The sequence below is a fragment of the Diadema setosum genome, chromosome 17 (genome assembly GCF_964275005.1).
Source record: "Diadema setosum chromosome 17, eeDiaSeto1, whole genome shotgun sequence".
Lineage (NCBI taxonomy): Eukaryota > Metazoa > Echinodermata > Echinoidea > Diadematoida > Diadematidae > Diadema > Diadema setosum.
Genome location: NC_092701.1, coordinates 19,715,266 through 19,733,736, shown reverse-complemented (window position 1 = coordinate 19,733,736; position 18,471 = coordinate 19,715,266).

The window sequence follows — 18,471 nt, the reverse complement described above, 5'->3', positions numbered from 1 at the left end:
TACGCTAAAATTTACCAAAATATGTCATTGTCTCTACCTTGTATATCTTCTTTTTTTTTTCAAGTCTTCTTCTCGATGAATGTAACTTCAAATTCGGTAGGTTGTTGAACTTCGGGCACCTACTCTTTGAGATGTTGATCATGTTTTATGAGATTCCATTTCATTTTTCCGAAATTACAGAAAACATTTCTCTCTCACGCTCTTGTCTTGTTATTTTGATGAAGACTCATTAATGTAATTTCTCTATCAGTTACGAACGGAATGTCTTTCGGTACTGACGGCTTTGTATGATTTAGCAAATGTCTCTGTTGAATTTGTTTCAAGGAAAGAATCGACAGCAAATTTATTTGCATGATTACTCAGCATCCAATCCTACAATGCAAACATTGCTTATGTTCTGATTCATAATAAAATCACTTTCACCATATACACGTTCCAGTTAAGCTTAAACGTGCTGCGAGAAGGCAGCTTAGTCAAATTCGTTATAGTATCATGAGTATAAAGTCGCTGTGCTTAGAACGAGAATATGTGAGTCTCGATGAAGTTTAGGAAGTCCTAAACAAGGCGCTTCTTGCCTCGTAAACAAGGTGTTTCTTATACAGCGAATTTCAGCAAGTCTCCTCGTCGCACGTTTAGATTCCATGTCGCACAATCTTTGAAGTCTCACATTCTGATGTAATCACTAAACATTTTCTCTCTTTTTCTCACCTGTAGGTTTCCGTGGTTAACATGTGGAATACTCCTGATTCTTCTTTTTACTCAACAAGTTCATCTCACCTCAGTACATCCCAATGCTACATCGAAGTGTAAGTACACAATAATTTCCTTGAAATATATACTATGTCGGGTTGTTATTTGAAGATGGGTAAATAATTGTCGAAATCGCTCGGTGCTGCTGCTGTTTATTAAATTCATGAGTATCCTGTTGACAACAAAATAATCATAAAAGTTTCGATATCATTACATATTATATAAGATTCAATTTTGGTCTTTGTATCAATAAGACATTCTCAGGATATCATTGTCTCCCTGAATATGATTAACAACTCGTATCGTCCACACACAAGCCAACAACACAAAACACAAGCATTCGCGTGTAAATTCTTCATTAAATATTAATATATTCACCTCTATTACATACAGATACAAACCTTGTAATAGGATTGGTGTTGTTATTTGGGATAATTTAGCATTAATAAAATTCTTTATAGCGTTTTGGACTAACGACGTAAGATACGGTGTCACCAACTTTCCACTAATTACGTGACCCACACTGTAGTGCACAACAAACGGGAAACATAACTTATATTCCGTTTTCGTCACAACGAAAAGGTAGATTTCGTTTGCTAAAGGAAAGGGGCAGCATATCAAACACAAAAGATGGTCAAGCGATGATCAGGTGTAAATGGAGAGGAACAACATTGAATTAAGACATTAAAGTCTTGATACCGTTAATTAAAAGATGTTTCTTTATCGTTCATCACCCTTTTCACTGTTACATTTGCGCGATATTTTCATCTTTTCGGAAAAAGGGGTTAAAAAAGAATCTGTGGAAAAAAAAATATGAAGAGGTTTAACACTGTGTTTGAAACGGAGGGGAAAGGGACTTGTATTCTCGTATGATTCTGGGCTTGCATATTGTGGCAAACTTGCAAAAGACCCGCCGACACAACAGTTTACGACTTTCAACCACCCGACATGTCTGCTGTAAATTTATTTAAGGTCAACGAACTTGGCAATGCCTGGCATAGACGTGGCGCATGTGTCAGCGGTGTAAATCTGATGATCCTTCCACATGTTGGGCGATGTACCGCAAACAAAATTTGTAGCTTTCCCGTAAATGTTTGTTTGCTCGCTGTGGGAACATTGGGATGAAAAAAAAAAAAAAATCCCGTTGAAGTTACGCTCATAGACCTCCCTACTACCTATGTTAAGGAATGATGGGGGGGGGGGAGGGATAATGCCCTCTGAAGATATTTAGAACTCGTGGTGTACTAAAACAAACGAGTAAACAGCGCAGTTGAACGGACAAATTATTTCTCTAACTGCGTAGTTTTATTCATCAGTTATTTTCAATATGTTATTGTAGGATTGTGATATAGAGCATTTTTTTATTTACCGTGATGTTTTATAGATAACGAACAAAGGACATTCCGGCCATTTCATCATGCTAATGTTTTCTTATGGAGGTTATACTTATTTAAAACATTAATTCACTAAGTGCGTCAGTAATCAAACAAAGAAAAGATTTAGCCAACTTCTCTAACCAAATTTGGGGAAAATAGAATAGTTTTAAGGGGATAGACGAAACATTGGGTTATGCGGTTCACGTCATAACAAAATATTTCCTTATATGGTTCATTTTGGCGCACATTTTCTTCCTTATATTATCATTCCTTTTTCTTGCAATAGCTTTACATTTATGTCTCAGAAAACCTGTGACTTATTTCTGTTGCCGGATGATGTTCGTAAAATTCCGAAGGTTCGTTAATCTGAAAAGTAATGAAATGAGGTTCGTTATTCCGACAGTTCGTTATTCCAGAACGAACAAATTCCGTATACTTTGATGTTCGTTAATTCGAAAATGAAATGAGGTTTCTTTATCCGACAAAAAAAAAAAAAAAAAAAAAAAATGCGTGCAACCGAGCCTTCAAAATTACAAACCTTTTTTTCGTTTTCGGATAAACGAACCGTCGGAATAACGAACTGCAGTTCGTAATCGTTATTTCAACGGATATTAAAACACATTGACTAATACCTTCCTCACCAGGTTTGTTACGCCAGCGGAATGAGTATACACGCCTTTAACTAGACTACTCTATCACCGAAGTTGCGAGGGATGGACCACATTACTTATCACGCTCCAGTTAATATACCAGCCCCGTGGGATTTATGTTAAGTTCAGAAACCCACCCCGACAGGTTCATTTTCACGGCGGAAATCAAAACTTTCCGTTTATGGCAGCAGGCTTCCCGAATTCTCAGTTGGCTTGACAATGTAGGTCTTTGAAGAGAGAGAGAGAGAGAGAGAGAGGGTGGGGGGGGGGGGGGGAGGAGACCTCAGTTGTGACCTCAAACCAGCTCAGAAAAAGGGCAATTTACCTTTGAAATGACGATCAAAAAAAAAGTTTTTGTTTCCTTTTTTTCTTCAGGTAGTTGTATTATCTGGTGAGCGGTTAGTCGTAAATGGTAGGCTTTAGTTACAAAACAGCAAGTCAATACGAAACAATCCTTGTTTTATCTCATTTTACAAGAACTATCATTTTATGCGTTACGTTGGAGGCAAAGTTTCACTTACTCCCAAGATGGTTTATGGAAATATTATTCTTCGTACCCTTCTGTGCATTTTGACAATTGTTGCATTTTGATAGATGCTGCATGTTACATACATGCATTCATTTTATGTCATATGTCACTCCGCTATATGACATATTCCACGGATTCAAATTTTGTCTCCGTCTTTTTCCTCTCTTTCAGTCATGCCTTGGATTTCAGTGTCGTATAGAAAAAGTTGTTTAATCCGAAGGTGTTTTCTTGTGTTCTTCTTTTCTGATGGTGTTGTTTGGTGTGAAAGCGATTAGAATGGTGAAGTATAGAGAGAGAGAGAGAGGGGGGGGGGGGGGGTTAAAAACAAAGATGGAATTTCGAGTACTGTGTCGAAGGAAACATGAGTTGCATTTTTGCATTATATGTTTTTTTTTTTCTTCGTGATACTATATATTCACGAATTTAGACTGCCAAGTGACCCTTTGTTCCCCGCGCTCATTATTCACTCCTAGAATAAACTCGAGAGTCAGTCCTGAGTCAACTCCTACTGTTGGAATCTTTGATTTCATGTTTGTCATTTCCATGGAGTCGCGTAAGCTATTCTTAAAGGTTATAACCTTTCGTGTCTGTGCTTGCCTTAAAAAATCGGTCTTCAAAAGTCGAGTCGTTTCAGAAAATCGAGCAATATCTTTTTTTTTTTCGAAACATTTCTCAGTGTTTCCTAACACCCTTAGACAAATTCTTTGTATTTTTATATGTATGGGTACATATTATATATATGTATATGTATATATATATATAAAAGCATTTTTGACCAATAAAGAATGAATTTATTCGACTTGAATTTTCGGCGTCCTACGCCTTCAGGAGGCTTGACAATGACGGTATCAAAACAAAGCAAAACAAAAATTGAACGTGTGTGTGTGTGTGTGTGTGTTTAGGCATCTAGCTTGCATCTGAGTAGTTATGACGGTATTCCGCCGCCACCTATCAAAGACTGAAGAAGAAAGGAAAGGAAGAAGATCCTAGTTAGCAGGATGTTGTACTGTCTCATACAGAATGAAATTATCCGGCCAGTGTTCAAATGTTGAAGACTATACTCCTGCTAAAATTGTTCAATAGCTGTTCCGTCTTGAGGAAAATGTGGTGTGCGGATTAAGAGTTCGCTTTTTGAATTTAACGACAATACCACACTTTGGGTCATCTGAGGGACAGCGGTTAACGACATCGACATCATTGCATAGTCATTCGATGATTTCGTTTCCTCGGACGTTAGGGCGATGCAATGATATGCATTGATACTATTGCAGAAAGTAAAATACAGATGTAGTGTTACCATCTCATTTTATGGTTCATCGACTTTAAACAAATTCAGCGAGCTAATTTAAGTTTTGTATTAATTTCCTATTTTCAGATGAAACGGGGAAAAACTCGACGACGAAGTATGAAGAGTACGAGTTACACACACCGAGGAGCACCACGGGGTACGCAGCCTCCAATGGTTTCCCCACCGAAGCTACCGAGAGTAGCTCCACCCAGCTATCAACGGCATCTCCGCCGGCATCAACGCCATCTCCGCCGGCATCAACGCCATCTCCACCGGCATCAACGCCATCTCCACCCGAGCCAACAAGCAGCACAGAGCCTGCGAATACCACTGAGTTTAGCTGGGAAGAAATACCAACAATCGAGGTAGAATTCACCACGGAACTCACGTACACTGAAACAGTGACAGAAATTTTGGAGGAGGAGGAGGTGGATGATATACGAACTGATGCGCCTTCGGGTGACTCAATACAATATGCAGCTAACTTAGTTGGCGTGTCGCCGTTTAACGTTTCGCTTTCTCAGGGTGTAAATAATTCAGACGCAGACAGGACTATAAGCAATGTTAGTACGATAAACCCGCCAAACAGCCTACCCGTCCCGCCCACAGAACCTCCACCAGTGCCCAAGCCCGTAGTACCGACCGACAGCCCAGAGACGCTGCTAGCGCTAGCGGAGTCCGCGTGGACGCATTTGGGTTTTAGCAGAGACGCAATGGACTCATCCTTTGGGGAATACTTTAAGTACTACAGTGTGTTTCCCTACGTCGACCAGAAAGGACCAACGAGAACATGGGTAAGAAGGATTTCGCTCATATTGAGTAAAGCCAACAAAAGATGTCAAGCTCGTCTTCCTTAAATCCGAATCTGGCCCAGTCTGTACTCCACTCCAAAAGTTCAGGGCCGAAAGCATTTTTCTGAAATAATTTTCCATCTACACACATCCATTTTTACCATCTTGAAGATATGGAATATCTAAAACGAGACGCCGACATCCCATGGCCTAGAGATAAAAGTACCTCTGGGATCAATTTGTCTGTCTGTGCCCGTCTATAGGTGTAAAAATTACCCAAACCGAATCGTTTCGACAACTCGTGACACAATTCGTCGTCGGTTCATTGTCAAAGCCTTAAAAAAATGGTGTCAGCCAGACTTTCCTATCTTGCCCTCTTCTGTTTTTGTGGCTCTTTATTAACCTCATTCGAAGCAAAATGGCACATAAATTTTGATCCTCAGAAGGTTTCTTCTTTATGATGCAGCTGCCAGTGAGGATAGAAATGCGGCGCTCGAATATTTACAGGGACCTTTTTATCCCATATCACACACACCTTGGCACTCACTGTTTGATAGCAGCAAATGTCTTCCAGCTTTGTTTAAACCATAGACTTTACACATGTAACTTTAAGCAGTCGTGTTTTTCAAACGGGTTGATCGTATCGCATTTTCATCAATACCATAATCGTTACAACTACTTAAATGGTATTGATAATGATAATTTTTGTAGTTACAAATCAAAGGGAGTGGTTGATCATTTGGTGTATGTGTGTTGGTGGAGCAACATCTGCTTGTGTTCAGAACTTCATTTAAATGAAGAGCTGACGATGGAGAATGATGGGTGGGGACTTCGGATGGGTTGTCAGGCCGTGGCAGGTGCGTTGCTAAGGGCGTGGTTGCAGTGTTGCCGGTCTGATCAATCAATCTTTGTGAGAATGAATGGGTTTGCCAATAAAATACAGGATTCGGGACAAATCTAACTGCCTGCGTGCGGCCACGACAGTTCCCACCATTTTTTCATGATAACTGATAACTTGATGGCATCGAGCCACGATTGTTTTATCTGTCCAATTGTAGTAGCGTAGATCATCACACTCTAGACTCGGGGAGGCCCGTGTGAATGGAGCACTTAATAATATCGACCACCGGCGATTGTAGAATTAATTGTCGCAGCTATAAGTAACCTCTTATTAGTTGTGAGTTTTTGTGGCGCTTTCGGTTATTGTAATAGATCAATCAATTAGTCAAATCAATGCCTACACAAAATCCTGAGAATTGATTGCCGCATTAACCATCCGTAACCTCCCATTTGTTTTGAATTTTTGCGGCGCTTCCGGTTATTGTAACTGGTGGTGATAGCAAAGGTCATGATGAAATTGGCCTCAGGAGGCAAGGACATTGACCCTTCACGATCAATCAATCAATTAATCAATCAATCAATCAATCAAATCAATGCCTACAAAATCCTGAGGATTCCTTGATGCAGGTATTAGTAACCTCCCATTTGGTGTGATTTTTTTTTTTTTTTTGGCGCTTCCGGTTATTGTAATTGATAATGATAGCAAAGGTCATGATGGAATAGGCCTCAGGAGGCAAGGACATTGACCGTTTACGATCGATCAAGAGATCAACCAACCAAATCAATGCCTACAAAAAGAAAATCCTGAGAATTAATTGCAGCAGCTTTTGTTTCGATTTGTTGTGAGTTGTTTTTTGGTTTTTTTCTTTCGGTTCTGGTTATTGTACCTGATCATGATTGTAGAAGTCGTGATGAAATGGGAGGCAAGGACATTTTTTACCCTCCACGATCAATCAATCAATCAATCAATCAATCAATCAACCAATCGATTGATCGATCAATTAATCAATCAATCAAATCGATGCCCACAGAAAACCATTACTATTCAGTCTCGGTTTTTTTTTTCTTTTACATAAGAGAGTTTGAAATGACATTAGCATTTGTTTATCGAAGTCTCTTGTCTCACGTGATAGTTGGAGTATGTTCTGCGGGTGGAGGTGTGACGAAATCTCAAATGGCAAACCTGACACCTCTCTCTCTCGAGAGAGAGAGAGAGAGAGAGATAGAGAGAGAGGGAGGTGATTCCATGCGTGACAGGCGGACGTCAATGAATATGTATGTCCTTGTCTCTTCCTCCACTTTGCAGATGGTTCGAGGCGACCCAGGACCACCTGGTTTGAAGGGAACTCGGGGACCAAGGGTAAGAGTGACGAACTGAAAGGAAGGAAAGACTTGGGCGTATTTCCCCAAACCCAAACTGCACACAATTTCCCTCTCTATAAACACATCAAAGTATTATAAACTTTGGCATGATGAACACCCACATCAACATGAAGACGAAAGGTTGACACGTTGTATGGTTCACGTATTTTTTTAAAGTAAATAATAATAACGTTACTTTTACCTATACCATACAAAAACCTTTGGTATAACCATTTGCGGTTGGATTAATAGTGTAAATGAGTATCAGAATGAAAGGGGGAAAAGAATGGTGTATCAGTTACATATTCATTAGCGTAGATATTATGTTATTATTAGAAATATAGTTTAAAGAAAGCACAAAATAAACCTATCATGCACAAACGAAAAATGGAACGCTGGAAGGAAAAAGAATGGTAGTATCATTTCTGCAGAACTGTGGCAGAGATCACATTTGTGTGGACTTCTTTGTGATATTTGTTGGCTCTTCACATTTAAATGTTATACATTTCATTACGTTATTACGTGATTGATAGTGAGTGTGAGCAGTGTGTTAATGGGGGAAGCATTAGAAAGTGCGACTTGGCTTGCTGTCTGTTTAAATCATTCTGAACCACACCTAAAACAGAGATTATGATCGGCATCAAGTTGACAAGATGACACTCGAACACGATCATACTGCATGTTCACAGGTGAAATTTTCGAGTCAGCTGATGCTGATATTGGACATTGGAAAGTCCTTCTTAACTTCATCCAGCACTATGACGTGTCTAGACTCTCAACCGCAGCCTAATAAAAGATTTCCTATCGGGATTCCCTCATTGATGATGCGTCTTTGTTCTTTTTGATTCCTCCAATCCCCTCCGCCTTCCCATATATCCCGTCACTATTCTCTCAGGGCCAGCCAGGTTATGCCGGCAGAATGGGAGAAAAGGGAGACCGAGGAAGAACGGTAAGAAAGACCAGAAGGCACCGGGCCATATCCAGTCAGTCGGAGGCTATAGCGCCTTATGACTCTTCACATTTCCAACTGCATGCAGACAACGGTAGAATGAAAGCAGTGAATTTGAATGTCACTGTCTATGAAATGTGTCGTATCACTACGATACAAGCCAAGACTATATATGCTTTTCGAATTGTCTCTTTCTCTATAACGAGTGTTTTTATATGAACAATGATCAATAGCCCTTGGACAAGTGACAAAAGTCAAATTTGTACTCCAATCTAGGATTTGAGGCACAGTAGCAGCGGATGCGCCAATCGGTGGTTCATAACAGTTAGTGACATCTAGAGGTTACAGCTAATTGCTGTGTATTTACCTCGTTTATCTTTATTGATAAAGCTACAAGACAGTTATTTGATTAATATGGTTCCTGCATAGAAATCCCAAAAAATTCCTTCACCCCATATATATATATATATATATATATATATATATATATATATATTATTATTATTATTATTACTATTATTATTATTATTATTATTATTATTATTAATATTATTATTATTATTATTATTATTATTACTATATGTGGGACCAATCACCACTTCACCCCTGTGCGTCACCTTGCGATATGTGTATCATGAAAAAATAGCAGAGAAATCTTACTATCCTTGCCGCCGCCACGCGAAAACACATGAATGTATCATATGTGAATTCCTCTGTACATACTTGCCAACTAGTAAGATTTTATCAGATTCAGTAAGATTTTTTTACGTTAAAAATAGCAAAATCAGATTTTCTGTCAGAGAAATCAGATTTTTAAAAAATATTTGGATATACCTTTCATGTGTATTTTCTGAAGATTTGACCTAAAGTAAGATTTTTAACTTTAGTTTGCATATAAGATAAGATTTTTGCAATCCACAAGTAAGATATTTCATCTTGAAATGTTGGCAGGTATGTCTATACTGTACTAAGTTTGATTTTTGTAATTCAATCTTAGGGCTCGGTTGGGCAAGAAGGAGACCCCGGAAGGAGAGGCAGAAGAGGCGATGAGGTTAGAATGCTCACTTACATGAATAAATCTTTTACATAAAATCGTATCAAGCACCTGTTGATTACTTCTCCAAAGGCAGTCGGGATGCTTCTGGTATATCTTTGTTGTTCTCAGAATCTCAGGCATCTGTTGTGCATTCCAATGTCGTTCAGTCGCATTAACTTCAAGTCGTGTAGCGAGAGTTCAACTCTGTCTACAATGTATAGGTCCGAAGAATCAATCAGAGATATATCGCCACTATAAATCATCAACTCGTGCTTTGATGAATGTTTTACCTGCCCCTGATGATGAAAAGGAGAAGTGGTATCGCTCTTATTATTTTTACTATGCGCCATGATGATGATTACGGGTATCGCTTTTGTTCATGATTGTGGTGTTTTCATCGACATTATTTTTGCACCTTAGATGGCGATTGCAGGTTATTACGTATGAAAGACAAAAGAGTGGTTGCCATTCCACAGAGCCCCATTGTGCAGAAATCAATTGGCAAAGAGTGTCCAAATTATTGTTTCTACCTAGTATAATCCCGTAAGCAGACAACTGTCGAATGACACAACACAATCGATTAACCGCGGGGCAGTTCTTTGTAATGGAGTGGACAGTGCCCACATACGAAGAGTTCAAGATGAATGATGACAGCATTCCACCTGTTCGCGGGTCTGTGTATCCTAACTTGATTTTGGTTTTATTGTTTGTCTTATCAAGGGGCCTGTGGGGGACCACGGCCGCCCAGGACCGCAGGGACACAAAGGCATCAAGGTACGTGACGTATGAAACACTCTTGACGAATCAGCGCACGTGCTAAGAACTACAGTAGAAACCACTTTGTTTAAACTAGTCACATCGTGATTATGATATGTCTGCAAATTATAGAACAACTAGTTCTTCGTGTTGTGTGTCTGAACCGGGTTTTAGGCCGATTCGCTCAAAGCCAGGGCCATTATCCAATAGGTACGTCCCATTATAGAGAACTGTGCAACAAAAATAATGCCATCGCCCTAAGTGCTAGTGTTGTAATTGTTAATGTTAGTGTAAATGGTAAGTGTAAATTGTAAGTGTTAGTGTTGTAATTGCGTTGGCTGCCAAACGGGTTCCGCAAAACAAATCAGCAAGTTAACCTCACTAATGCATACACACCTGTTAAGAGTTAGTCATGTCTGTCAAAGTTTGCTGCTTATTCGCGTCTTTTATCGATATATTTATATACACAGATGAGCATATTATATCTTCGCCCCGAAGCGTGTCGGAATGTTGTGCTTCCCAGGGTTGTCTATCCTTCTGACATCACTTAAATCGTAAAAAAAAAATAATAATAATAAAAAAAATCGGAAAAACCTGAAGGAGAATATTGTTCTTCTAGATCCGGGTATACAATGTAAAGTGTTCATGCGTTGATTAGATAATGAGCGAAGATGCATGATGATAGGGATGAAATTTGATGGCTAGTGTCAAAAGTCCCAAAACTTTTAACTCGCCTTAATGTGTCATTATTTGGCATAATTTCAGTTGTTAGGAATGTACAGTGGTTACAGATAATTTGTTTTTACTGTTAGAGTGGTAATATAACGAGGCTGGAGGCATATACATCATTTTGAGGAAATGTCAAGGGTGACAGTTAATGATCAGCCATCTAACAGGTGTGTATGCCGTTTGTAGGCTCTCAAAGTCCCATTTTCCAGCAGCTGTTCCAGACAGAGCACAATGACGATAACTGTTTAGTCTGTTGCTACTTTCTTTAACTCATAGGGTGAAAGAGGAGTACCAGGTATCCATGGTTACAGTCCGGAGGAAGGTCCAAAGGTAAGTACCAGAATCATTTCTCCTTTATACACTTCGCACTTAAAGTACTTTTAAATGCTTTCAGGTAGGTTCCATCATATTTCTTTAGCATTTATTCTCAGATTCAAACTTTCATAGAGTTCAAAAATTCAAACTCTCATATATTCTATTTATTTGCAATATTCTATCATGCTTCCTAGCTGGATATCATGTATTATTTATCTTGTTGTGTTTGATGTATTCTTCACCGAGCAATATTATAGTGAATTAAAATATAAATTTAAATTTCAAAAGCTTGTTAGCATCGAGTTTTCAGATTGTAGCAAAATAACGGCTGTTAATAGTTCTGCTTCAAGTTAAGGGAAATTGTACAATTGCATGTGGTTGACATTAAAGACATAAATGGAAAAAGGGAATATTTTAAATATCGAGAATAATTGATTTATGATCGATCATGCGTGAAACCCGTGACGTCTTGTAGTGTCAATCCAATGCCATGGAATGGGAATGTTCATTATTTAGATTAGAGAGATGGGAGGAGACTTCCCACATGCCTGTTTAGATCTTCTGCTGTAGACATGGTAGATGATGACGATGATGCACTTCCGAGCAGAAGGTGGTTTATGCAGGGTGAAAAGTGTAACACTATAGAAACTTACTGTCGAAATTATGATGTCAGTAGATGGCGTGATGGCTTTTGTTGGTGTTTTCTTCTCCCTCCCACTCGATCAGGGCGAACCGGGGATTCCCGGGCCGAAAGGACAACCAGGTCCACCGGGAGAAAAGGTAATTAAATTTCCTGTACTTGACAGATGGGACGAAATGCTCTTCCCTCAAACTCGGCTTAGGATGGTGTAAGTTTGTAATGTGACAAGTTCACCGTAACTGAGCGGGAATGAAAAGCCGTGTCCTCGGGACTAGTGTAAACCTGCTGCGCTAGCCATCCTCTTGTGTCTCGAAAAGATAAGCATGTTGGACCCTTCTTCGTATAGGAAAGTATAGATAAAATGTATTTTGGTAACTACTCAAATCTATGGACACGTATATGGACTCTGATATGTCTTTCCAGCGTGGTGTTTATTCGTGCTGCATTTGTCTATTCAAAGAAGTGTAGGAGTTTTAAGACACATATTTATTTTATACACTTGTATTTGACGTTAAATTCGTCAAACGGAAAGTATTATGTACCAGCTAAAAGAAATCGGCCGATGGCAAGAATTTTGAATCCGCCTCCCTTATTTCGGTACTCAAAGGGCTACAAAATGAAATTAGGACCCCAGTCTTCATGGTAATCATCTGGTTTTTATTCTACGCAGGGTGACATCGGATCTCAAGGGCCACGGGGAGAGAAAGGCACACCGGTAAGAGACACGCGGCTTGAAATGTGTGAGGTGGTCCAGGAGGGAAAGATGAAAGGGTGGGGGAATCCCCACTCATATATATATATATATATATATATATATATATATATATATATATATATATATATACTCCTAGATGGGTCATTTGGGAGACATTTCCATTTGTTTTATATGCAAATTTATTATTACATGTTCAATGGCAGTTTACGCAATGGAGACACGAAAATTGTCTCCTTAATGACCAGTTGTCTCCCTAATGAAGACACTTCCCCCCAATATGTCTCCCTAAGGTGCCAACTAGGGATATATATATATATATATATATATATAATTAATTTTTTTTACAAAGATGCAGATATTTAAATGATGTCACAAATATCAATCTGTATGTATCAATCTTTAACACTTTATGCAGTGAAACTTGACTTTAAATAAGAGTGAGTTTCCTATTATCCTGAAATGAAATACAATTCATTTGGAAGACAGAAACCTTTTGTGATTTTAAGGATTTATCTTTCGAAACTTTCTCTGTCAACGCGCCATTTCTCCCACCCTAGACTCCATGTTTATAAATCTCACATTCACAGAAGTCTACTGTAGCGGATGCATACCATATTCATTTTATCAGTTTGTATTTGGCATGCGTTCTTACATATGGGTGATGTGAACCCTACCAAAATGATGTACCTACGATAAGGAAAATGCATAGACTCATTTTTTTAACTCTCTGTCGCTTTTATGTCTTTAGGTGTTTTTATCTGATGACAGTTTTACGTGTATGTCTCTTCGCGGATTATGTATCCAGCACGCATGCTTCATATTCTCGTCTTCTATTTATTGCCACACATGTGAAAATGGGAAATGAGATAAAAGGTGAATGTTAAAATGTCAAATCTCAAAAGTCAAATGTCACGTGTAGAAATGTCAGATGATACTTCACGGTATCACTTTGCGCCACTTTTCGACTGGATTACCCCGGATAACATTGTGTGTGTTTATTTTTGATCAGGGAGCGCGCGGGGAAAATGGACCCCCAGGAGCTGATGGGATGGAAGGCCCACAGGTATGTTGTTATTTCCAGTTCCATATCTGTAGGTGTTCTCGGAGTAACCTTACATATCCGCGCCATGTTTAGGTTGGCTTTGAGTAGTAGAATAAAATCAAACCAACTGTGAAACTTCGACAAAATCGGACCAATACTGAGAGTACTTTGGCATTAGAATGTTTCGCAAGATTCCCTTACACAAGAGCCAGGGAGGTGAGAATCCCACCTCCCTGCTAGAACAGTGATATACAATTATCTTTGATTGGTCACAGACAACAGTGAAACAGCATGACGTCATCATGGCCTCACAAGCGTCTCTGTCGTTTGCATAGGCCTACTTATCTTCACTGCAGGAAAATGACAAAATTATGATTGCGGTGATATCATGCTCAAGTACACTTTCGGAAAGTTGGTTTCGTCACTTTGACTGATCTCACCTGAACGCATTATACGCACTTGATTGGTAGTCCATTTGATATTTAACCCTAAAAAGACTGGGGGGGGGGGCTTTTTGGGCCCCCCCCCCCCCCTTCGACATTTTTCGCGATAGATCTGGAACGTAAAAATCTCACGCCGCGACGTTTCATGACTTTTTTCCTTTAAGTCTTGCGCAACTTTTGAGACCAAATTCGCGGCAACCGGGTACGCGGTTCTGAAGTTACGCAATATTTTGTAAGTGCATGTCACACCCGAAATTGCTCAAAAACGTGATTTCATGTACAAATCCAATGCAAATTCTGTTTCTGACCAAAATTCATAAATGTATCATTATTTTTACTTTACTGATCAAAATCAATTAATTTCATGTTCTTTATGATCGAAATAGTGTCGCCGATGATTTCCATCGAAAAAAAAACAAAAAGTCAAAAACAATGAAATACATAAGAAATTTTAAAAACAATAAAATACATAAACATTTTTTTGATACCGCCTTTTTTATGTACATTCAATAAGAATCTTACACAGATTACCTAAACCAAAAATTAGCAGTTTTGGACTTTTAATTACAGATTTACAGCCATTTTTTTAATTCATGTATAAATTAGCATAATTAATTAATTAAAAATAAATTTGAATATTTGTGAAATAACCTATTCAGTTTTGTACATTACCTTGCGGGTGACGCGCGTGCCAATTTTCCTTGCGATCGCGCGGTCAACGGCCAAGATCTTGGGGGGGGGGCCCTATGAGCCCCCCCCCCCCCCCAAGTCCTACGAGGCACCAAAATAGCTTAGACGGTATGTCCTTATTGCATAGTGCGTAATATGTCATGTATATTGAGGACTTGAAACAGTCTTTCTGGGTGTTATTTACATGATTTCATATTCGTTCTGATCGCTTCATGCTTTTCTCCTTCTGCTTCATGATTGTAGGGATTACCTGGACGGAAGGGTCAAATCGGACAGAAAGGACCAAAGGTACGACACCTTTCTTTGCGATTCACTCATGATATAATTAGCCAAGGAGGTATACCTCCTTGGATCTGCTATCTCACGCATCCCCTTCCCAACACCACACACAACATGCACACACAAAACACGCACAACTTTTTCATCCTTATTTTCTGCAGAATCTAACATTTCAAAGAAATTTTCAATTTTCAAAGAAAAGAAAAACGAAATGATGGAATAATACATCATGTTTAATTGCTCTCAAATTTATAAGTAATATCTTATGTAACATGACCACCAACATACCATCCAGGAGCTATCTTCTATCAGTCTAATCAGATGCTTTTATTTGTGACGCAAGAATGTTGCAGGAGTGTCATAATATATCATAGATGCATGGTTTTATCGGACAACTTAACTTAAGTGCCTCCAAGGGAGTGAATGGGTGCACCCTGGGTATAGGTCTGGTTCCAGCTGCTCGGAATATAATGCGTTGCGAAGTGCTTTGAGCATCGCGACTTTGTTTGTAGAGAACTATAAAGAAATACTCAAAAGTATTATTCCTTCCAAGAGAGGACAACTATCTTTCTAGACCGTGTCCTCTGGACATCTCTGTGGCGGGGGTAACATATGTGATGGAGGCGAGAGATATGGAGTCATTCATTGATACTGTCACACATTTTATATATTTCTCAATATATTTCTCTTTCAGGGCGATAAGGGAGCGGCCGGGCCGATCGGTCCGCCGGGAAAAGCCGGCAGTCCGGTAAGTAAACTTCTTACACTGCAGCCATGTGGCTAGATGCGTGCAACATGGTATTGAGTGTGTAATATTGTTTGATATAGAGCGTAGATTATATCTTCATGCTATGGTTCCCTCCCCCATTATATTTATATATATATGTATATATATATATATATATATATATATATATATATATATATATGTGTGTGTGTGTGTGTGTGTGTGTGTGTGTGTGTGTGTATATAGATATATATATGATTATATTTATTTATATGTTTGTTTCTTTTTACCGTTGTGTAGTTCATAATCAGTTTAAACTAAAATCACTTTTGTCTATTTTTGTGCTTTTTTTTTCCAATATTCAATATGATCATGCATGAGTGATGATATCAGTAGTAATCAATATTCAATCAACTGATGAAAATTGAACAGTTCTTTTTTTTTTCCTACCTTCTCTTGAGCAGGGGCTAGATGGAGCGGTAGGCCTGCCGGGACCCCGGGGATTTCAGGTAAGAATGCAACAATTACAAGTTTTGTATAATGGTGCAGCAGTAAATAGAAAAAAAAATATATATAATAACTCGTCAATACACACACGCACATACCCGCACTATATCATAGCGTTTTGACACAACTGGGTGTGTAGAAGAGAGAATATAGCAAGAAGCAAGATATATTCAAATGTATTACCAAACAGAAAAGCATTTCCGAATGAGAAAATTACTTTGCTTTGTTATGTAACGTATGACGTGAAATTCGTGTTGTCTGATTATAAGACAAAGAAAAGGTTATACCAGATTCGTAACCTGCCACATTAGCTACAACTCGCCCTTCAGTCATAAGGCAGAGACAAACTCACCGAGCTATTGGTCTTTATGTTGTCAGGGTTTCCAGGGAAGCCGGGGATCACCGGGGAACCCAGGTCGTGATGGACAGCCCGTGAGTACATCTCGTTTATTCGCTCAGTGTATCACATAGACGTATATGGAACGTACATTAATACATTCATTAAATCATGCATATAAAAAAAATATCCATCTATCTATCTATCTATCTATCTATCTATACATACATATATATTTTATTTATCTGTATATTAACATATAGATGTAGATTATAGATACATGTAATTATTTTTGTAACACCCGCTTATCTCGGTTGTTACTCTATAGAAAATCCCGAATTTGATGCTTGAATGGTAGCTGTAATTTACATGCACGTCTTTTTCTTGCAGTGTAAAAGCGTTAGGTCATTCACTGTGCAATAATGATTTTATTATTTCTTTTCGTAATCTAAAGATGTTGTCCCAACCATGACAGCTAAAGTTAATGCTTAAGTTTGTGCCACAAACCTGTCTGACACCTGTTGTTTCCTGTTCGCAAAACAGGGCATTCATGGACTATCTGGAATAACTGGTTCCCCAGGGGATGACGTGAGTATAACCCCTCACCTTTGACCTTTAATTCATAAAAATAGTTTATTTGGTAGTAGTCCTGGTAAAGCGTAGTATCAAAGATATACACAAGGAAACTCTTGAAACTCTGAAAAGAAATTCTTGAATTACATAAGGATTAATGCAATACAAAATGATAATGCCAAAGCAAAATACAGATAAGACATGCAATCTTTCAAGTCAAAGGACATACCAAATGAACTGCCATGTTGTAAAATCATGCTGTTCAAAACGTTTTCGAAGAGAATCATGTTAAACATTTGTGTTCTCAATCAACATCCATTAAATTACTTTATTTTCACACCTGTAAGTATACCTGTACGTGTTGAAGTGCAATGGAGAAAGTGAGAGAAAAAAAGGGGGGGGGGAGAGAAATAGATTAATCACTGGTGAATGATATAGAGTGGTGAAAGTAACACCGATATGATTGTAATACGAAGCCGTGATTGCGATTGCGATTGACATTGGACGAAGATCAAAGGGTGTGGTCTTAAAAAAGGCTTCCGAAAGGCCCTGTACAAATCTTCGTAACTTACTATAAGTTGCCTTTTATCATTCTACAGGGAAGTCCTGGTCTTAAAGGAGAGAGGGGTATACCTGGGCCCAGGGGACTGAAGGTAAGGGGGAAAGGGGCTCGAAGAAAAAATCTGCTCATTCCTGTATGTATATGTGCGTGTGAGGTGGGTGTATATGTCATGGTGTGTGAGTTACTTTGTATAGTAAAACTAGTTTCGATAATACTGTCTTATAGGTATTATTTGAATGGAACTGAACACGTCATGGAAAAAGTGTGCATGTGTGTGCGTGTGTGTGTGTGTGTGCGTGTGTGTGTGTTTCTCATTAACACCATTTGCATGTCCATTCGCGTGTATTGAAATACATTAAAGTTTTTTTCAATCACCAATTGCATTTTTAGACAGGTATTATGACATGATAATGATGCTGATATACATTTTCGGAATATTTCCATGTAGGGCCTACATGATAGTAGAAGAAATAGTCATAAGGTTTGTGCAGGGAGGTGACCCACCTCCCTGGTTTGTGCTATACGAACGATATTTGGTGTGAAATTTTCTTTCCTCCTCAATACTTCCAGGGCGAGGCCGGTGAC